The following is a 22,711-nucleotide window of genomic DNA, read 5'->3' as shown; positions in this document are numbered from 1 at the left end:
TGCCAATAATCCGTGCCATGAATGTCTGGCTTCATAAATATTCTACTGCTTCCAAGCACCCATACAAGGAATATCTGAGGCTGTCTCATGCTGCAGGCATCTTTCAGCCCACCCCAAATAGTTTGTGTTATGGATAAAATAATAGAAACTGATGCTGGCTTTTTAAACAGAAAAAAGATTATATCAGATGTTTAACAGGTGGCTCACAGAATTAATGGGAAACTTGGAGAATTACACATAGAAAAATGAACCAAAAGCAGCAAAGGCAAGGCCGCAGGAACAACAATGATGGACACTCCATGTGGAAGGACCTGATTGGCCAAGGCTGGGTCACGTGATCTTGCACTGGCGGCTTTACTCACTTTCATCTTCTGTAAATGAATGACACACAATGGCGGAGTCCCCTGAAGTCAGAAGAGCATTTATATGCTGGACAGGTGAAATACAGTAAATGCCCATGCAATAGATCGTGCTAGAGGTGGGAGAGTTCAAATGCTCAAATGATACCACTCAGGTGCTAATTCCTGGGCTCCAGGTTTCTTTCTCGGGTGATTGACATAAGGGCAGTAGAAGAAATACTTGTGTACTGAGATTGGGCCAGTAATTTTTTTTTTTTTTTGGTCTTTTTTAGGGCCACACCCATGGCATATGGAGGTTCCCAGGCTAGGGGTTGAATCAGAGCTGTAGCTGCTGACCTATGCCATAGCCACAGCAACGTGGGATCCGAGCCGAGTCTGCAACCTACACCATAGCTCACGGCAATGCCAGATCCTTAACACACTGAGCAAGGCCAGGGATCAAACCCATGTCCTCATGGATGCTAATCAGATGCATTTCAACTGAGCCACGACAGGAACTCCTTGGGCCAGTAATCGAGATGGCCTTGAAGACCCTACACAAACCCTTATGTGACATGAGGGACATCACGATGGGTATAACCAAGAACGGTGTGGATATGCCACAGAAAAGTGGTGGCCATTGAGAGGCCTCGAACGGGACCAGGAGGCACCACTAGTGTCCACACAGCACACAGAGGGACTGTAAGGAATGACTAAGAATAAAGACACCTTGCCACAGTCAGTAATGACATGGAATCGTGATCAGCGGCCTTTCCTACGCAGCATGTCAGCACCGCTGAAGTCCCATCCCTGGGTAACTGGAAGCAACACCACGTGCAAGAGAGAGACCCTGGAACAGCTGAGCTGTTCTGCTCCCTGTTGGACTAGGACACCAGAACACACAATTAAAAGGGTCTAGTTTAAACAAGAAGAAGAACAAGAAAAAATGTGAACTAGTTTGCTTACCAGAATTTATGAACAGGTCATAATTCTTTAATATCAAATCATTATCTACTTGCGACAGTTTGAAAGGCAGCTGCCCAAAGGAAAATGGATTCATGAAATGAGAAGCAACACTTCTGTCACTGACCAGGAAAGGAGGGGACGTAAGCAGGCCTGTGGAAGGACAGGTCCAGGAGAGGAAAGGGGGGGTTCCCTCTCCGACAGAGGGAGGCCAGCTCGGAGCAGGGAGGAGGGTTTGACGGACACCAATGTAGTGTTAGAATGTGGATGATAGAGGCAAAGCACTTCATCAAACCCAGGGCTGCAAATTAACCTTTACAAAACGAATGGCTTTTTCAGCGCTGAATAAAAGTCCCAGTGAAACAGAAGAGGGAGATGCTGGAACCATGCTCTAAATCTGAGTAAGATGGTGACCTTTGCATTCTAATTGCTTGCAGCTATCTTAATATGACAGTTGGCATTTTTTAACCTTGCACATGATAAAATAACAATTTTTTAGGAAAAAAAGGTTGAGGTTAATAAGCTTCCTCCCAACAAAATCAGACTCCCTCTAGCTGAGGACTATAATTGTCAAAACAGCATTGTGGCTATTTGACTTCCACCATGGTATAGATATTTAATTGATGAATGGTTCTGCTCTATGAAAAATGGTTTATTAAAAGGGCATTCATTGCCACTGCTTTGTTGAAAAGACTGGTTCTGTGGTAAGTTAAATGTACCAGCATTAAACAAGCATCTAAGAGAAGTAGTGAGATGCGTTAGAAGGAACACTTGACTCTGGATCAGAGCTCCACGGTCTTTGGCTGCATAAGCTCAGTATTGTGCTCTTTTCTTAATTTATCTGTTCACTCAGTGTGACCTTAACCTCTCCTCTTCTAAATGAAAATAATACTTGTCCAGATTATCTCACAGGATTGTCTCTGCAGATCCAATAGACGGTGCTTGTTTCAATGCTTGTGGCATTAGCTACACACGAAAGGGTTAAACTTAGAATAGCTTGAATTCATGGTTTAGCAAGAGGAAGATTTAAGTCCTCACTCTGCATCTTACTGGCTGTGTGCCCCTATGAAGCTCACCTTCCTCATTACAGAATGCAGATCACACCTGCCACATCTTAGCGCTGTTGGTGAATGTTAGAAATGTAGAGGTCCTCATTCACAAGCACATATTTGCTGAATAAACAAATAGATATTCTAAGACAGACCATGTAATATTTCTTCATAATATACAAATTTGAGGTATTCCTTCCAACCCATAATTATGTGCCCAGGGCTTGCCCTGGGGGAAGACCAAATCCTCAGACAATGACTCTGGAATAGGCCTGATGAATCAGACCACAAGGCTGGCCCTGTGGGGTAGGAGGGGACGGGAGACCTCTGCACACGTCATGACACTTTGCTTATATTTTAGGTGAACAGTTTACAGTGGAAATATTCTTTTCCATTTTAAAACCTCTGCTTTGGAGAACTAATGTGCTCTTTTCTTAATTTATCTGTTCACTCATTTAATCCATGTATTCACCCACTCATTCATTCATTATTCATTCAAAAAGTATTTGCAAGTCTTTGTCTTTTATATGAGAAGTATTGTTATAACTACCAGGAGATTGTAAGTATAAAATATATATATATTAGGCTAACAGCTAGAACAAGCCAGTTAATTTACAAAATCAGAGCTTTTTAAAAACCACCTGGGGAGTTCCTGTCGTGGCGCAGTGGTTAATGAATCCAACTAGGAACTGTGGGGTTGCGGGTTTGATCCCTGGCCTTGCTCAGTGGCTTAAGGATCCGGCGTTGCCATGAGCTGTAGTGTGGGTTGCAGATGTGGCTTGGATCCCGCGTTGCTGTGGCTCTGGTGTAGGCCAGAGGCTGCAGCTCTGATTCGACCCCTAGCCTGGGAAACTCCACATGCCACGGGAGTGGCCCAAGAAATAGCAAAAAAAAATAAATAAATAAAAAATTAAAAAAAAATAATAATAATAAACAAACAAACAAACAAACAAATAAATAAATAAAACCACCTGGTCTTCCGGTCGTGGCTCAGCAGAAGCGAATCCAACTAGGAACCATGAGGTTGTGGGTTTAATCCCTGGTCTCGCTCAGTGGGTTAAGGATCCAGCGTTGCCATGAGCTGTGGTGTAGGTCGCAGATGTGGCTTGGATCTGATGTTGCTGTGGCTGTGGTGTAGGCTGGCATCTGTAGCTCCGATTGGACCCCCTAGCCTGGGAACCTCCATATGCTGCGGGTATGGCCCTAAAAATCAAAATATAAATAAATAAATAAATAGCACCAGATGACTGAATATGGGAAACCCCCCCCCAAAAAAAAACCACCCCAACTGAACTATATTCCATAAAGTGACAAACTCTTTGCAGAGGAAAAGAGGTCATAGCTGCTTTCCTTGTTGGCAGAGTGATGAGAAGAGGAGATGCAGGGAACTGGGTGGAACTTTAATGAACTTTCAGTGGCTGCATGTGGGCTGGCATCAAGTTTAAAATTCCAAGGAGTCCTACCCACAGATGAGGTTTTAACATATACCCAACTCAGTGAATGGGGTATTTGCCAAAGGTGAAGGGTAGGCATGGATGGGCATGAGAGAAGCCCTTTCAGGCACCCCAGGTCTTGGCTAAGTGTGCTCCAGTGGCCTTCCAAAGACAAGAGCTGGACAGCAAGGTAGGGAGAGGTCTGGAAAGGTGCAGAAAGCTAACAGAAAAGAGAGTTACCAGCAAACCGAAGAGCAGACAGCTGGGCTATAACAAAAAGAAAAAGAAATCATTGGAGTTGCCAGTGCTCAGATCCCAAGCCTTTCTGAAGGGGAACTCCTGATTCTGCCTTCAAAAGATTGAAAAATTGGTAAATTGCAATCAACTGAAGCTGCAGTGGAACCCAGACTGGTCTAACTACAGACTCAATAGACCTGGTACAACCCCCCTCCTAACACATACTAGTAGCCAATTCTTTTCTGCTCTTTCTCTAGAGGTAAATGTCTTCTTACAATTTTTATTTTATACACAATGCTAGGTATTAAAATAAGACACAAGTGGGAGCAAGAAAGTGAGAATCATGGTCATAAGAGGAAATAGTTAATAGAAGCAGACCCAGAGATGACCAATATGTTGCCATTATCAGATACGACTTTAAAATAACCTTAGTAAAAGTGTTAAAAGATGTAGTGGAAAAAGTGAGCATGCTGAACTGAGGGGAATTTCAGCAGAGAGGAAATATTAAAAGAAGAGATAATGAAGACTCTAGAAAAATATATCAGAAATGTGGAATTCATTTAATGGGCTTCATAACACACTGGTAAAGCACAGGTAAATTTTAGTAACTTGATGAATGGAAATTATCCGAATTGAAAGGTATAAAGATAAAAGAAGAAGAAAGAGCATAGCATCTGAGTTACATGGAATAATAGCAAATGGTCTATCATACATGTCATTTATGTCCCAGAAACAGATGAGAGAGAAACAATTTTAAACAGATAGTGGCCAAGAATTTTCTCAAATTGATAAAAGACATAACACACAGACCCAAAAAATTCAGTGAACCCCAAGTAAAAAAATACATAAATACATAAAAGAAAACCATACCTTGGAACATCATAGTAAAAATGCTAAAAGTCAAAGATAAAGAAAGTATCTTAAGAGGAGTCAGAAAAAGAAGACAGACCACATTCAAAGGAATGAAAATAAGATTTAGAACTGATTTCTCAGAAACATGGAGGCCTGAAGATAGTGGAATATCTATGAAACACTGAAAAAAAAAAAACAAAACCCAACAATGTATTAACCTAGAATTCTATATCAATGAGATTAAATTTAAGTCAAAATAAACATATTTTCATTTATATAAATGACTGAAGAATTCACTGCCAGAAAAGCTTCCCTAAAGAAATATCTCAGGAATTTTTTAAAGGATACCAAAAGAATGCCCAAATCTATATTAAGAAATGCAGAGCACCAAAAAGGGTAAACATGAGGAAAATCATAAAAAATTATTTTAAAATTGTTAAATAAGAATTATTAAAATATTTTCAAAAGTTTATTCACATGCCATACATATATAGATATATATTTTAAGAAGTTATTAACTTTAAAGCAAAACTAATAATCTTTAGTTTTATAGTATGTTTAGAAGTAAATTAAAAAACAAGAAAAGCATAATGAGCAGAGAGAAAATGGAATTAAACCATTGTAAGGTCGTACATCATTTATGAAATAGTTTTATAATTGAACATAGGCTGTGAAAAGATAAAGTTGAATATTGTAGTCTCTAGAACAAGCAGTAAAAAGTAAACACAAAATATTATTTAGAAATTCCATGGAAGAGAGAAAATAGAATACTAAAAAAATATTTGATTGACTCAAAAGGAGGCAGAAAAGAGGGAATCAAAGAACCAAGAACATATGGAACAAATAGAAATCAAATATACCAATTATATCAACAATTACATTAAATGTGAATGGATTATGCTGTCAAGCATTATGCAAATATAAGCTTCAGTAATGATAAAAAAAAACCAACCAGGGAGCTTCCTGGTAGTCTACTGGTTAGGTTTTGGTGCTTTCACTACTGTGGCCCAGGTTCAATCCCTGATCTGGGTCCTGAGATCCCACTTCAAGCCACTGGATGTAGTGGGAAAAAAAAAAAATAACAGCTAATATTTATTGAATGCTTATCACATGCCAGGTATTTTGCTATCCCACTTACGCTTTATCTTGTTTACTCCTTACAATGGTTTAGGTATTATGTGCATCTACATTTTGAGCATGTGAAAACTTGGATCGAGTATAGTCATTGTCCACTGCCACATGGCCCTAAGAGGCAGAGCCAGGATTCAAACCCAGGGAGTATGACTTCTGAGCTTACACCACTTAGTTATTCTGAATATATTGATAATGCATGATGATGATGATGAAGAGTGGCTACTGCCAAGCCAACCCCGTGGTGTTGGACATCCAGTGAAAGAGAATATGCTGAGCATGAGGATCCATCGGAAAGATCTAACTTAGAAACCCATAAGAAAAAGGTAAATTGTGAAGTATGTGTATTTCAGAATGCAGTGTATACCATTCTGACATGAATTCAGGTTCAGCCAATCCTGAACTTAAATTATTCTTAATTCTGCCTATTCAGAATCTGATGTGCCTAAGACACAATGTCATATACCCTTGTAATAATTAAAAAAAAAAAAAAAGGCTTTTCTTGAGAAATTAGTAAATAGTTCAGAGAGACCATTTGGTTTCCCTTTGCTGGGGCATAGACGCGTCACTGTTTAGTTTTATATAGTATGTTTAGAAGTAAATTAAAACAAGAAAAAGCATTTTCCTCAGGTTTACCCTTTTTTGTGCTCTGCATTTCCTAATATAGATTTGGGCATTCTTTTGGTATCCTTGAAAAAATGCAAAAGGGCATAGACGTATCACTCACTCTGGGCTCTACCCTGTTCCCTGGGGTTTAGCTTCAATGCTGTTGTCGTGCTCAAGTCACTGCTGGGCTATGCAACCTCCCTTCCTGAGCTCAGCAAGAGCTCAAGCTCTAGCCAGACTGTGATTTCGGAAGAAGCAGAGAAGCAGGCCTGGGTGGGTGTCTGGCTTTGAGTGCAAATGAGGGCTGGATGGGCTGCAAGAAAAATGTCCAAGTGTGTTGTCCAAAAGAGTAGGCAGAAAGAAGGGTGAGCAGCAGAACATCTGCAGAAAGCAGGGAGGAAGTGAGAGAGCTCAGAAGTCAGAGCCCTCTGAGCAAAAGCAGTGTATTAGTCAGGGTTCTCCAGAGAAACAGAACCAACAGGATGTGCATGTGCATCTACACATATATGCAAAAATTCTGTATTATATACTAGGGATAAATTATGTCTACATACTATATAGTCATAATATGTGACTACATAAAAACATACATGGATTTATGATAAGAACTTGGCTGACACGATTATATGGAGACTCAGAAGCCCTAAGAGGTGCCGTCAGCCAGACGGAGATCCTGGAGAGCCCACGGCATCGCTCTCATGGTTCTAGTCTGACAGGCTCAGGCTTGAGACATAAGAAGAGCCCAGGTTTCACTTCGAGTCCAAAGGTAGGAAAAGACCACTGTCCCACCTCAACAGTCACACAGGGGAGGCTCCCTTTCCATCAGGCATTTTGTTCCATTCAGGTCTTCAATGGATTGGATGAGGGCCATCCACTTAGGACATCCTGCTCCGTTCAGTCTACAGACAAATCTCATCCAGAAACATGCTCAGACACACCAAAACCATGTTTCATCAATTGTCTGGCCACTTCGTGGCCCAGTCAAGTTTGACACATAAGATTAACCAGAGGGAGGACACTTTTCTGGGGCTCCTGTGCCCTTGTTCTCAAATAAGAAGGGGTGGGATATTTGAAGTCGTGTCTCCTGGCCCTACACGGTTCCCTGATTATTTTATAGGGACTCTTTGATACACAGAGATACAAATATTTAAGGCATGTAAATTATGAAATACACAAATAAAGTGAATCACTCCCTCAACAACAAATAACAAGTGTAAATGTCTCACTAAGCCCCTCATATCAAGTTATGGGGGAAGATAAACAGCACTGGTAATTCTCACAGGCAGCTTTGAAAGCCACACAAACACGGCTGTTTTGAATTAGGTTTCAGGGTCAGACTCCCCCAGAAGATAATGGAATATTTGTTCAGACATCTTAAGACAGACTTGGGAAAGCTTCCTGGGGACCAGCAGGTCACAGCATCATTCATCTTTCCCAAGGTCACAGCTTGGGCTTCCTCCCTGTAGCACTGCCTGGTGCCTGTGGCCCTTGGAGAGCTTCGTTGATCCAAGATACCTCGGTGATCAGGTAGGAGGTATAAAGTGTCAGAGCAGTGCCATGCCACATGGTGAGCACTCTAAATGCTTACTTATACAATCGCTATTATTTCACATGAACGCCAGTATATTAAGCAGATGAAAAGGCCCTGGCCAGGGTCCCTTAGGAGGATCTCCTTCTCCCCAGGGCAGTCCTCTTGAGGAAGGACTGTCAGGAAACCTGCAGAAAGCCCTTATTTTAGATAATTACGAAATGAGCATGGCTGGGAAGTTGCCTGCCAACAGCAGCAGTTTCCTAACGAATAGCGATTTCTCTGCCCATCCTGTGAAGTTACGGCTGGTTTTCAAAGCAGCACAGAACCTGGCAGAGACCAGAGGCTCACAAAATATTTGCTGAACAGATGAATGAGCTGAATGAATGACCCCTAAAGTGTAAATAACAAATACTACGTGTTCCTTGCTTTCATCCACACTCACCACCTCAACTCAAACTTAAAACACTAGAAGCCTGAGAAATGATCCAGGGGTTGGAAATGGAGTTCCTTGAAACGTGATATTGGAGAGACAGGAGAGTCAGGGTTGACTTCCTGCAACAGTGAAAATGTCCGTCCCATCATATTTGTTATTCACTTAGCTGCAGTATTTCCAGATTCTCTGGTTTCAGAATGCTGCTGTGCTTAAGCCATGCCACCTCCTTTTAGCACTGTTATTTTCAGTCTCCCCCCGCCCCCCACCTCACAGATATCTCTGAAAGTCACACGGAGAGACTATTCTGGAAAATGCCCTTATCAAACGGTGATAATATACTAGGTTGCCCTATTTTTTAACTGCTTTCTTATTTTAGGATTTTTCAAATGGAATCTTGAAAACCTTCATGAAACACTGAATTGGCATGATCCCTGACATGGGTGGATAAGTCAGGCATCAGAACACTTAGCAGTCATCTTTCGCTCTGTAACAAACCATCCCCAAACTTCAAGCAGGTTGGTACTTTGGGCTGGGCTCAGATGGGCATTTCTGGTTGAGGGCGGGCTTGGCTCTTCTTAACTGGGTTCACTGATGTTTCTGACGGCCAGCTGAGGCTGGTTAGTTTACAGTGGCCTTGGATGGAGAAGCTGGGTTGACAGAAGGGGGCCTGTCTCCATGGGTAGTTTATTGAAGGCGTTTTCACCTAATAGTCCTGGGGTTCGAAGAGCAAGACAAAGCACAAGCACTTTTCAAGTCTCTGCTTATGTCTTATTTGCTCCATGCCCAGGTCCAGCTCAGAGTCAGTGCGGAGGGGTTACCCAAGGGAAGGATGTGCGGAGGTGTGGACAGACTGAGGACTGTTATTGCAACAACCTGTGTTTTAAAATACAGACTAAGATGCATGGGGATCCAGAAGACCCAGCTTTGTCAGTGCGAAGCCGTCTCAGCGGAAACAGAAATATGACTCAGGAGCTTGTCCTTCTGGGCATTCAGATGCTTGTGTTCCCCCACTTCCTCCCTGATACCTCCTTTCCGCCCCTTCTTCCTGACTCTCTTCTGTGGCTTCATCACTGCCTGCTTCCAGATATTTTCTCTGTTCAGGCAGCCCTGCAAGCACCTGGCAGGGATGACAAATGAGCCTGCCTTCCTGGGCGACGTGACTGTCCAGAAACACAGCCTGGAGCATGCACAATGCAGCAGCTTCCACGCACAGCGCAAATGCCGGAATGCGCTGCAGGGTTGGAGAGAGGTCACTGTTGCAGAAACCCAACGCTGTTTGAGTCTGGCATTCGAGGCTCTAGCCAGCTTTGCTTAATTAGAGGAATAAGCAAATAGGTACCCCGGAGTAGCTTCTGGATTGTCTCAACAGACTGAAATGTGTAAGTGAAAAGGCTGCATGCAATTAAACACAATTCACCATGATCTGGCTGTCTGGTTTAGTTCACTCATATTATATATAAAGAATCAAAGAACCATAAAGAAAAGCAGAAGCATCAGCTGCCATTATAAATCTGATAAATGTCTTTGATCAAGGAAAGCTTGCTTACCAAACAGGCTCTGAGCTCCAGATTACCTATAGATTTATTTACAAGGAGAAAGGAGCTCTCAGTAGTCCTCATTACTATCTTGCTCGATAAAAAGATTAACCAATCAATGACAAGTGCTGGTTTCACATGGTATAGTGCAGATAAAATAGACGAAAGAGACCTTGCCCTTGCAGAGCTGACACGGTAGCAGATCACATAGGAACGAAGAGAGCTGCCAGATACAGTACCAGGAACAATAATAATATAAATACAATACAATATTCAACCTCAACTGGGTCCTAGGGCTGTACTGGGCACTGTGCATATAGCATTGAGTCTAATCTTTAAAACTGCTGATGAGCAGCTATTACCATGTCAAACGGCCAAGGGAGAAAAACAGGTCTCCAAAAGGATCTACAACTATATAAGGTCACAAAGCCAGAAAAGTTTGGGTCTTGGGCTCAAACTCAGGCCTGAGTTTGCTCCACTTCTTCCACAGTACCTGGTTGGAGAAGGCAATGCAAATATTTCAGTGACACTCAGACACTGATTGAAGGCCAGCCTGGACCCCGCATGGGTGCGGGTTTGAACAGAGAGCCAGTCTTAAAGGAGCTCGCAACCTGGTGAGATAGACAGTCAGAGATGCAATCCTGTGCAATCAGTGCAACCCCAAGCCTGCGGTTATGGAAGACACTGGGGCAGAAATGAAGCCCAGACCAGAGTTTGTTTTTCCTTCTGATATATTTCCTTTCAGAGAAAGCCTTGGGATTGTCACTGTGTTACAAATGTATTAAACTAGACTAACCCCCTAGTTCTTGCTACCATTGGAATCAAGAGGAAGAAGCAAAATAAACTAACATCTGCCATTGTGACTATTTTTAAGATACCTGCTGGCTCTAAATTTATTCTATTTTAAAAAGAACTTTAATGATTCTTATCTCACTTGATTCTTTTACTATCTCTGCTGAGTTGTCAACATTTTGCAAACAACACAACAGAGGTTAAACTTCTCAAGGTAACCATATTGGTTTGTTAGGGCTGCCTTAATAAAATGCCACCGACTGGGTGACTTAAATAACAGAAATTTATTTTCTCACAGTTCTAGAGGCTAGAAGTCCAAGATCAAGGTGTTGGCAGGTTTGGGTTCTCCTGAGGCCTCTCTCCTTGGCTTGCAGATAGTGTCTTCTGTATGTATAGGACCAAACACAGTACACATAGAAGCTGCTACTACCACGTTTTCTGGAATCCACTGGGGATCTTGGAAAGTGTGCCCCATGGATAAGGGGAGACCACTGTACCTCTTGGAGGGAGCAGATATCTAATTAATGTCCTTAATTACTAATTACATTAAGCCCACCCAGGATTTGATTGTTCTGGTAACCTGATTGAATAAGTCTTCATAAAACAAATAAAATTACAGTCAGTAGCTCCATGTGGCCTGTGTTCCAGTGACAGACTCTAGATTTTCACCTGGTTGTCAGGATCTAGACCACATAATTCCCTGTATCTTCCACTGGGAGTCTTATTTTTTGTTAGTGCTAAGTAATTTACCATCATTACATTTTTATTAATGAGCTAAAGATCTTAAAAGAGTAAGATCTTAAGATATTAATCCTCTCAAGACAGCAGTAAAACCTTTCCTAAATACCTGGTGGCAAATACTAGGTTTCTTCTCTAGTCCAAAATTTGAATGCATGATTTCATGCAAAACTTTTGCATAACTGAAATAACTGTTGTGATTATCCACCTTTGGAACTGAAATATCTTTGGTTCTTGAAATGACCTTCATTTCAGGCTGGGCTGAAATTCTGTGAGGAAGGGGAATGTGAATGCAAAAGTACTATTTTGAGGAATAAATAGCAGCATCTTTTCTATTCTCTTGAACACAAGATAAAATATAGTGTACAGCAGTTGTAGAGCTCTCTTCATAGTACAGGGAAAGCTAGAGAAAAAATCATTTCCACATTAGAATTGAGATGATTCATCATTCCTTCTCTTCCATGCATCCCATAGAAATATATTTACCCTGAATATCTTCTCTAGGCAAAGTTGCAAGGTTTGTAACTACTAAGAGTCTTGGAAAAGAAACACATTTATTCTGAAAATTAGAAACATATCTTCATCCATTCACATCCTCTGAAAGAAGGAAATTTGTACATTATCTCTACTTTATTGTCCTTAGCCCAGAAGTCTTTTTTTTTTAAACCCAGCAAATAAAACTGAGTGGAGAGGCAAAAATGTGAATTTAAAAGGACATTTGAGTTTAGAATTTCACCTGAACTCTTCAAAAACACAGATACTGAACTATATTAAATAAAACAGTGCATTCTTTACATTCTTTAATCCAATTACTTCTATTTTCTAATTCCACAATTTAACAATTATATTGTGGTGGAACAGAGGGAGAATAAAGGGATCTCTTTTATGATGGGTGATGCTGAGGTAACCAAATTAATGTATCACCATTTAGGTCTGCAGGGGCTCTTTCAGCAAGAAAGATTGCTTCCCATAAAAAAAGAAACAAAAAGGAAATGAAAATATCACAAAATATCCAGTCAGATCCACAAATTAAGGGCACGTGTGAGTAAGGGCTACAGATGGTGCTATTGTGGGTTACTGTCTCAGACATCTTGCTGTATTTAATAAATCTGGTCACTTCCTTCATTTTCTCAGTCCCTCTCCCATGTACAAGCCAATTTATTTGTTGGGACCACCTGGTCTTAATTCGCCAGCATCTACTATTGCCTAGTTATCTGCCACTGTATGGGTCCTTCAAATGGCAGCAATATGTTGGCCCATTATGTGACCTTGAAAGCTACAAACACATCAAAAGACATCAAGGCAAGAACGAGGAAAGGGAAAAGCACAACTTGCTGCTTCCCAAGGCTATTGATCCTGAAAATACAACCCTGTGCCTTATGTGATTTTGATACCAGGTCAGGACATTCAGTGTGTTTTTCAGTCCACACAGGGGCACCTCATCTCACTGTACCCACAGCAGGTGAACTGCAATGAGAATATAAAATTAGTTTAAGTGATAAGGAATCACAGAAAGTCCACGGCTTTGGACAGAATGAGGATTTGATCTGGGGTCTACCACTCATCAGAGGTGTGGGCTTAAATCACAATTACTTCATCTGTGAATGATGACACTACAACCTGTTCACCAGGCTGCTGTGAAGACATGGTCAAGTTTAATGTGTCAGAGTGCCTAGGACAGCATGAAAATTCTTCCACCTTTTTCCTCTGATAGTTTTGCTCTTGACCATGTCCAGAAAAAAATCCCCTTCACCTAACTTCCAGAAAGACCTATCAAAGCTAGGGAAAGCCCGGAGAAAAGCAGTTAAAATAAACCGGTAGTTCCTAATGGTGTCAAACCTAAAAGCATGTAGGACTCTGCTGACATCAAAGACTGAGGGGTGTGGATGGCATGTTATGGATTCAAGAGCCACTGGGAGGAAAACAGAATTTTGAAGCATTCCTTTAAACTTTAAGAGGGTAATACAGTGATAAACAGGATGCACAGAATTTACACAGAAAAGAAACACGGATTTAGAAAGGAGGCCAAACAAAAAAATATAAATAGATTTGGGGACACCAAAATAAACGGATGGATATGGAGTCCGTGATGGGATAAAGTAATTATTAAAGTTTCAAAAACAGAAAATCGTGACTCTCATACAGATAGAAAATAAAGCTGTGTCAAATAGTTTAACTTACTAAGGAGGGAAACAGCAAGCTGTAAAATCCAATCCAAAGAGCGCTGGAGAAGCTGGAACTGCTGCGATAAGGTTAGTGCTGGATTTGAGAGAAAACTGATTAATGACTTGGAGAGCAATCAGCCATTATTTGGGGAGTGTCTGGTCTACTGGACAGCGAGTATTTACGTTGCTGTTGGACAAAAATAGGCCGGTTGATCCTGTCGCTATGAGCTGTAAAATCATCTACCCACTAGAAAGCCAAGCCCTGCAATGAACATCAAGGTATTTCTTTGTCAATGGCTAAGCTCGGGTAGCTTTTTAATTTTATTTAAAGTTATTTTATTTTATTTTTTTGTCTTTTTAGGGCTGCACCCACAGCATGTGGAAGTTCCCAGGCTAGGGGGAGAGTCGGCACTGTAGCCACTGGCCTACACCACAGCCACAGCAATGCCAGATCTGAGCCACATCTGTGACCTACATCACAGCTCATGGCAATGCTGGATCTTTAACCCAGTGAGGGAGGCCAGGGATCAAATCTGTGTCCCCATGGACACTAGTCGGGCTCGTTACTGCCGAGCCACAATGAAAACTCCCTTATTTTATTTTTTTGACTGCACCTGTGGCATGCAGAAATTCCCAGGCCAGGGACCGAACCCTTCCGCACAAGTAACCAGAGCCACAGCAGTGACAATGCCAGGCTCTTAACCCGCTGAGCCACCAGGGAACTCCAGGGAACTTTTCTTAGACCCTGTAAAGATGTCCCAGGTGCCTCACTAAGCAGACATTGTGAAGAACCACTGCCTCTCCCCACAAAACTTCTCTTGGGGCCACTGTCACTCAATGGGACCAGTCACTACTCCTGCCCAAAATGATTATAGCTGTGATTGTAGGAGTGAACTCACTTAATGGTCCCCAAGCTGAAGGCATGTGTCCAGTAAGGGTTACTTTGATGAGTTGTCTCCCTTGTCTGGGAAAGTTTCTTACCATTTTAAGAATATTAACTTGACAAGAGAAGGTGCCATTTGAAACTTAAAAGTCAACCCCTTAAAATTCATCAAAATGTAGTTTAACTGGAAGAAAGTGCTAAAGACAGGGATAGTGAATTAAAATAATTTGGCCATTTTACATATATTAACACAAACGGAACAAATACATAGGAGGAAGTAAAGAAGGAACAACAGACCGACGATAGGATTAAAGATTTTTGAAAAGCTACCAGAAAGCATAAGGACAACATTTCTTTCACTCTCTGCAGGTCTGATAGTATAAAAAGCTGGGACTCACACCTGCTCTGGTGATAATAAATTTTATTTATGTTTAAAATAAAAAATAAGCGAGCCTGTAATTTAAGTTGTGCCAAGATGCATAAAGAATGTTATGCTCACTGAGACATTCAAGGAAACGAAAACTGACAGGTAATAAAACTGTATCTTAATCCATTGGAGTTTTCAAATCATTTTTCTATTACATATAACAGGCTCATTTAAAGTGCTTACTTTTCTGGGATCATACAGAATTCCTGGAAAATTAGCTTATAGTGGAGAGAAACTTTTTTCCCCAAATAAATAGCATAAATTGACACTTTGCTTTTGTACGTAAAGGAGTTGTTGAAATGGCTAGAAATTGAAGACTTGCAACTGATGAAAGCCTCTCCATCTTTGTCCCTCTCTGCCAGCCAGTGGCCAGTGTGCCTGACAGAATGCGGAAGGCGAGAGAACAGCATATGGCAGAATGAGCCTGCAGCCCCAGAGAAATCTCCCTCAGTCCCCACTCCATCTGTGCTTGCGGGGCACCTCTCCCCACAGCACAGAGATGCTGAGCTCAAGGCAGGAGCCGTGCATGACGGGAAAATGCAGAAGGAGCTTTGTGTCGTGCCACGCATCAACAAAACACGTCCGTTCCACAGCACACATCTCAAACCCAGAGCCATGTGCACGGAGGGTGTTCCCACAGAGTCTTTGAGGTCAGGGCACAGGAAAGCTTCCTGGATGAAGACAATGTGAAATGACTGCTGAACTGCGTCGGCGCTTGGCGTCGGGGTCTGGGGAAGGACGTGCTGTGCAGATTATTGGCCTCCTGAGGAACATGAGGAACACAATCGGGCGGCCGGGGTCCTGAGAGGGCTCCAGGCAGGCAAACCACTGGCTGAAGGATTTCTCAGGCGTGCTTTCAACCCAAACAGTCTTGCTGACAGAGGGTGAAAGAGAGAAAAATGGAGCCAGTGACTGGTGTTTTGTTATGCTAAGTGTGCTGTCAGGGGACTTTTTATTAGTGGGCAGTCACGGTTTCTCCAAATGTAGGAAAACATTTTGTCCTTGTGTTTTGTATCCATCTTCTTTCCTCAAGCCATGTCCAGGGCTCTGATTCTCTCCTGTCTTGATTGCTGGACCCCAGGCCACGAGCTGCTCCTGGCTGCCAGCACAGAAAGGGCATGGCAGGAGGGCAGAGAGCAGAGGGACGAGAGGCAGGGCTTGGGGACATGCCAACCCCACTGCAGCACTGTTCTCCCTCCACCTCTTCTCCACACCACACACACACCCACACATCACACACCCATCCCTACACGCCACGCAGACCCCACACACACACATCACACCAGACACACACGCCACATGTACTCAACACTATACACACACACACCATGCATACACAAACACGCCACACACCACACACACACACTCACACCACCCATACAATATACATACATGCTACACACACAGTATACACACACACACCGCCCTGGAAAGCATTCCTCAGTTACTGACCTAGGACTTCGTACTGCTGCCTCCATCAGGGTCTTCCCGAAAGCCTAGAGGTATGCTTCAGTTCCAGACTTTCTTAGGAACTCTTGCTTGCTTTCCAAGCTGGAAGTCCTGAGTTTGGTCAGAGCTTAGTTAACACTAACATAACCGGTTCCTTGTACTGTTACATTAGGGAAACTTATCAGTGAATGGTGGCAACACGGGATAAAACTGAGGAGGGGCTTGGTTTCTGCCCCCACCTCAGCCAGTGTCTTAGAGGTCACGAAACCTTTTTATTTGCCTTTTTACTAATTTTTTTCTGATAAATGATCAATACTTTCTTCCTCTCTGTTGCTGAAGAATTTCAGAAAAATAAACTTGTGAAAAGATCATCAAAAGGATTTTCATATATTTGAGAAATATTTCATATATTGCCAAATATATTTGCCTATGTCTTGAATTCTTCGCTTGGGCTGGAGGTTTATGCCTGTAAAAGTAGCCTGATGAGAAAAATCACCTGGGTGGTGGTCAAAGCCAGTTTTCAGGGCACGAGGCACAGAAAACCCTCAGGGGATCTGGGCTAAGACACAGATCTGTGTTCTTGGGCTACCCCCCTGCCACATATTTGTCCCCATCCCAAGCTGTGATGTAGCCATTGGAGCTGGAATTTCACACCTTAGATTTTTGTGCAGGCTACTCGAAGATGTATACAATTGACCTCTGAACAACGCAGGGGTCGGGACGCTGACCCTCTGCATGGTCAGAAATCCGCGTGTAACTCAGAGTTGGCAGAGTTGGCCTCTGAATCTGCCCTTGCTCTGTATCCTGGATCCTTTTGTAGTCACAGTTCCTTCCTACCCACAATTCCACATCCCTGTCACCAACGAGCTCCAACTCCTGCAATCCTGGAGCCTTCACCGTGGGAAAAATCCTCATCTCGGTGGACTTGCACCGTTCAGACCCATGTTGTTTAAGGGTCAACTGCATTTCTTGCCATAGTGAGGCACCCCAGCAGGGTCTGGAAAGGAAGGCGAGGCCTGTGCACGCTGTGGGGTCACTCTACTGCCAACCCGCCCCCAGAAGCTCCTGCAGGCAAGTCACCTGAACAACTACTCCTCTTAGAGACCACGAGTGCAGCTGAAAGACCACAGGCTTTAGAATCAGGTCAATCTGGGTTGAAATCTCAATTCTGCTCCTGACGATCCGAGTGAACGCATACAAGCTTCAGCCTCTCTGAGTGTTCATGGTATGTGTGTGTGTGGGGGGGGCGGGGGGGAGGTAAAAAGTCCTGGATTCCATAAAAGGATGAAAAGGAGAGAAAAAAACGAGGCCCCTTACTAAGCTGTCGTGTCTTACACTGGACAGAAAAATGGGATAAAGTCCTTGAGTGTCAAGACATCTTCTGTCTAAGTTCGGCCTCCTAAGGACAGGCGCCTCCAGCAATCTAGGTTTCCACATGACTGCCTTTAAAACAAGGCAGACGCACCCCAGGTTCCTTTCAGCCCTCTGCTCCTCTGCAGACACCTCCTCAGTGTTGCAGTAGGGTGTGTGTGGGAGCTCAGGAAAGGTCTCTGAGTAAGAAAAGATATTCTAGTGCCTACGTTTCCTTCCGGTCTCCTCTCACGCTGTACAAGACTGGCCGAAAGGGTAAGGATCGAGATAGAAAGACCAACTGGTTTTGTTTGGTTTTGGTTTTGTGATCTATGGAAAAAAACAAGAGCCATGTCAACTTTCTCTCTGGCAAAGGTGGAGCTGGGTGGCTAAACCATGGAATCAGATCATTCCTGGCCTCTCAGATCCTGGGAACTTTGCTTACCAGAGTCCCATAAGGCAGCCAGCCCAGCATCATTTTGCTTCAGGATAAGTGTGTCATGATCAGTGGTGTCACGTCCAGCACCTCCAGCCTTGAGGATTTCTGAGCGGAGAACACTCATAGGATGACAGAGCTAGTATTTTTGGTTAATGACACTTCCCCTGGGACTCTTGGATAATGGACAGGGTTATGAAAGAGTAAGTGGAAGCAAAAGCTTGGTACGCCAATAAGTATCCTGAAAGCATGTATGTACCATGTGAATTAGCAGAAAGTCAACAGGAGCAGTTTCCTTCCCGTGGAATGTATCTGCTTTTTCCTTGACCACTGCACTCTATTACATCAGAGCATGGGACATCATTAAACCAGGCCCCAAGGGTGTAGGAATTAATCCTTCGACGACCAGAGAGCTTTCACAAACTACAGTCAGTTCCTACTTTTGTACATATCTCATTCCTAACAAGTATGTATGAAAGTTTGAGTATAAAAAGTAGAGATTTTCATACTCTGCATGAGGTTTCCACACCTGCAGTAGTAAAAGCATGGTTAACCCCCAAGCAGTTCAGTGAAGATTGTCACTGCATTTGGATCATAGACTTTTGGGGGGTTGGTCTTTATCATTTTTAGGATCTTTGATAATATATTCCGAAAACTGCATATACATCCTTTAGGTTTTGTTCTTCTCCTTTATCAGTGAACGACTAGTCAAGAAGTTCAATTCCAGTGAACAGCTATTTGAGACCAAATACGGGCTACCTTCTGTATGCCCTAACAATTCCTTTTCTTGCAGAAGTGCACATGCTAAAGCCAGCTTGTATCAACTTGAGAGAGTCCATTGTTAAATTTTCAGGAATTTTGTGAGCTAATTCATATCCTGTTGACAGCTTAAAATCAGGTATGGTGGGAATATTTACACCAAAGAAAATGACGAGTGCTACAAATCAAGGTTTCCTCCCTATCTATCTCCAGAGAGCTGTTTGTTGGACCTGCACCAGCATACCACTAGCAGGCCCATTATTCAGAAACAATTTTTTTTTTGTCTTTTTGTCTTTTTAGGTCCATACCTGCGGCCTATAGAGACTCTCAGACTAGGGGTTGAATTGGAGCTATAGCCGCCAGCCTACACCAGGCCCACAGCAACATGGGATCTGAGCCGCGTCTGCAACCTACATCACAGCTCACGGCAACGCCAGATCCTTAACCCACTGAGCAAGGCCAGGGATCGAACCCGCAACCTCATGGTTCCTAGTCAGATTCGTTAACCACTGAGCCACGACGGGAACTCCTATTCAGACACAATTAAGATTCATGTTTGGTCTGTTAATAAAAATGCTGACTAAAGCAGGGGAAAATACCCTTAAGATGCATCCATTTCTGTATTAACAGACAATTACTTGCACATCTTTTGGTATGGAGCCAAGGTCTTTCGTTGAATCTGAATTCACTTCCTTCCTGAACCATATGTGTATTGCCCCATCTACAATTTCCAGTTTCAGGATCCTTAAAATGCAGCAGGAACTTCAAGATGCCTCAGCAGAAACTTCAAGATGCCTCTGGTGCAACCTGAATGCAAAAATCTTCTAGATTTTTTTCCCAGTTTTTTACAGTCGTTTTACCCTCCCCTAATTTGACATCAATTTATTTTAGTAATGTGCTTATATTCTCTTGCCCAAACTTTCCATTTATCTGTCATATAAACAATATTCTTTTTTTTTTTTTTTTTTGGCTTTTTAGGGCCACACATATGGCATATGATTCCAGGCTAGGGGTCGAATCAGAGCTGCAGCTTCCAGCCTGCACCACAGCCACAGGAACTTGGGATCTGAGCCATGTCTGTGACCTACACCACAGCTCATGGCAACACCAGATCCTTAACCCACTAAGCAAGTCCAGGGATTGAACCCACATCCTCATGGCTACTAGTCAGCTTATTACCATGGAGCCACAATAGGAACTCTCTAAACAATACTCTTTTAAAATGCATATATTTCCAATTGAATTAATATTTAATTAAGAAATTAATTTAAATAAATTAAAGTAGATAATTGCAATGATAAATGACAGGTCTGTGAACAGAGGTAACTGATTCTTGGTGTGCAGAAGGCTTAGGCGTACCAGAGGCAGTCCCAGCCCCAAGGACTCAGTGTGTTATGAGCATCAGTCAGTATAGTCCTTAGACAGCATGGAGAGTGATGATTAACCCCACTAACTAATTAAGTGGAGGTCTGTTAAAATTTCTACTGCATTTTCATTATTTTTATTTTTCTAATGTTGAATCACCTTTAGAAAATAGCAACGGCAAACGACACAAGACTTTAAATAATGTATCTAGAATTTCTTATTCAGGTGTATCCAAAAACTCTTATATGAACATGGATAAAAACAGGTTGGATAGAAGGCCACAAGTTAACACGAAGTTTGTTACTTGACTCACAAGAGACGGAGTGTGATGTAAGAAAGGGCAGAAGTTGGCATGGAAAAGGTGAATGATGCGTTTAAGCTATCATCACCACCACCACACCATCACTGAAACAGTAGCAGCAACAGCTTGTATTTATTGAGCTCATCTTAGGTGTCGGCGCTATTATTCCACCTTGACTTATATGTATTTTTTCTTTCATGGGTTGAGTGAGGAAACCAAGGCACAGAAAGATGATGGAGGTCATCTCGTGTCACTTGTCTGGTTGGGCTGGGTTTTGAACTAAGGTAGCTTTGACTCCAGAGCTTTTTAACAAAATTATATCATTATTATTATTTGGCTGTGTCTATGGCATGTGGAAGTTTCTAGGCCAGGGACAGAACCCATAGCACAGCAGCAACCCAACCCCTGCGTGACAACGCCGGATCCTTAATGCTCTGCGCCACAAGGGGATCCCTAGAGACCGTGCTCTTAAACAAAATACCACGCAGCCCGCGGGTGCCAATGGCCCTGTACCCCCTACTCTTCCACGTGGGCTTTTCTGAGGATTCTTATTTGTCCCCACTTGAACTAGAAGCATCCTGACTCGTCCCAGAAGGAGGATGAGAGGGAAATGGGAAAGAAGGAGCCAAAAAGCTCGCTCTCTCTCTTTTTTCTTTTTCTTTCTTTCTTTCTTTTTTTTTTTTTTTTTTTTTTGTCTTTTTGCCTTTTCTAGGGCCACTCCACGGCATATGGAGGTTCCCAGGCTAGGGGTCGAATCAGAGCTGTAGCCACTGGCCTACACCAGAGCCACAGCAACACGGGATCTGAGCCGCATCTGCAACCTACACCACAGCTCACGGCAACGCCGGATCCTTAACCCACTGAGCAAGGCCAGGGATTGAACCCGCAACCTCATGGTTCCTAGTCGGATTCGTTAACCACTGAGCCATGGCAGGAACTCCTGCTCTCTTTTTTTTAAAAGCTCTTTGATTCAGGAAGTTCCCATTTCCATTGTCCTTACTGTTCCAGTTATTTAAGCTACATTACAAATTACCTCAAAACTCACAGTGGCATAAACTATTGAGTTTGTATAAATAGTTATTCTCTCTTATTGTTTTGTGAGAGGATGGGCTCAGCAGGGCAGGTTTTGCTTGCTGTCTGTCATGTCCTTTCCATCAGATGGTGGCTGGGACTCGAATCTAAAGGCTTGACTGGGCTGGATGTCCAAGAGGGCATATTCACAGGTCTGACAGCTGATTCTGGCTGTTGGTGCGAGTCCCCCATCCACTAGAGCAGCCACGTGGGGCCTGTCTGTGTGGCTCACACCTGTCAGGGAAGGACAGCTGCAACATCATTGGTCTTCCTTCATAGTGGCCCAGGGTCTGAGAAGGCAAGGTGGAGCCTGACAGCCCTCTCAAAGGCTAGCTTAACATAGCATCACTTCCTCCATGGTTATGGACCACGCAAGGCAAAGACTAGTACATATTCTGATGGAGGAGAATTAGACTCTTCCTCTCAATTAGAGAAGTGGTGAGTAATAGCAAATAAGCTGCAGCCATCTTTAATCTGCCACATCTACCAATACCTGCCAGTCTTCAGTGCCAAGGACCCAGAAGTGCCAAGTCCTACCCAACAGGCTTACGAGTCTAACTTAATGGCTAACACCATGAGGGAAACTGCCTCCAAGATTAAGAAACTCTGTTGTGGTGCGTCCAGCTGTACTTTGCCTTTATATTTAAAATACAATGTCAGAAACTCTCTTCTTTTCACTGCAACTTGTGTAGCTTTAAAATAAAAAAATGCACATTTTTTTAAGAAAATACTTTTCTAATTTAAAACAAAAGCCAAATTGGAAAAGGATTTCCAGCAAGCATATATTTTGTTTCCAGACGAAGGCCTTTTGGCTGTAAGTCGCCTTAGACACATAGTGGACCACCAGGCTTTGGTTCCTTAGCTCAC

General features: G+C 42.7%; 1 protein-coding gene and 1 long non-coding RNA gene across 5 annotated transcripts in view; one reads left to right on the top strand and one right to left on the bottom strand.

Moving 5' to 3' along the window:
• LOC102159559 overlaps positions 1–16,165 on the top strand; it is a 620,195-nt gene extending 604,030 nt beyond the window's left edge. The window contains exons 16-18 of one of the 2 annotated variants that reach the window (XR_002336491.1): positions 8,950–9,088; positions 9,465–9,952; positions 15,476–16,165. This is a non-coding gene — a long non-coding RNA (uncharacterized LOC102159559). Of the gene's footprint in view, positions 1–8,949; positions 9,089–9,464; positions 9,996–15,475 lie in introns of those variants that run through there. The other variant, XR_002336492.1, reaches the window with a different exon arrangement.
• RFC3 (replication factor C subunit 3) overlaps positions 1–22,711 on the bottom strand; it is a 378,546-nt gene that overhangs the window by 43,861 nt on the left and 311,974 nt on the right. The window lies entirely within an intron of this gene.

This window comes from Sus scrofa, chromosome 11, assembly GCF_000003025.6.
Source record: "Sus scrofa isolate TJ Tabasco breed Duroc chromosome 11, Sscrofa11.1, whole genome shotgun sequence".
Taxonomy (NCBI): Eukaryota; Metazoa; Chordata; class Mammalia; order Artiodactyla; family Suidae; genus Sus; species Sus scrofa.
This window is presented reverse-complemented; position numbering and strand designations above follow the sequence as displayed.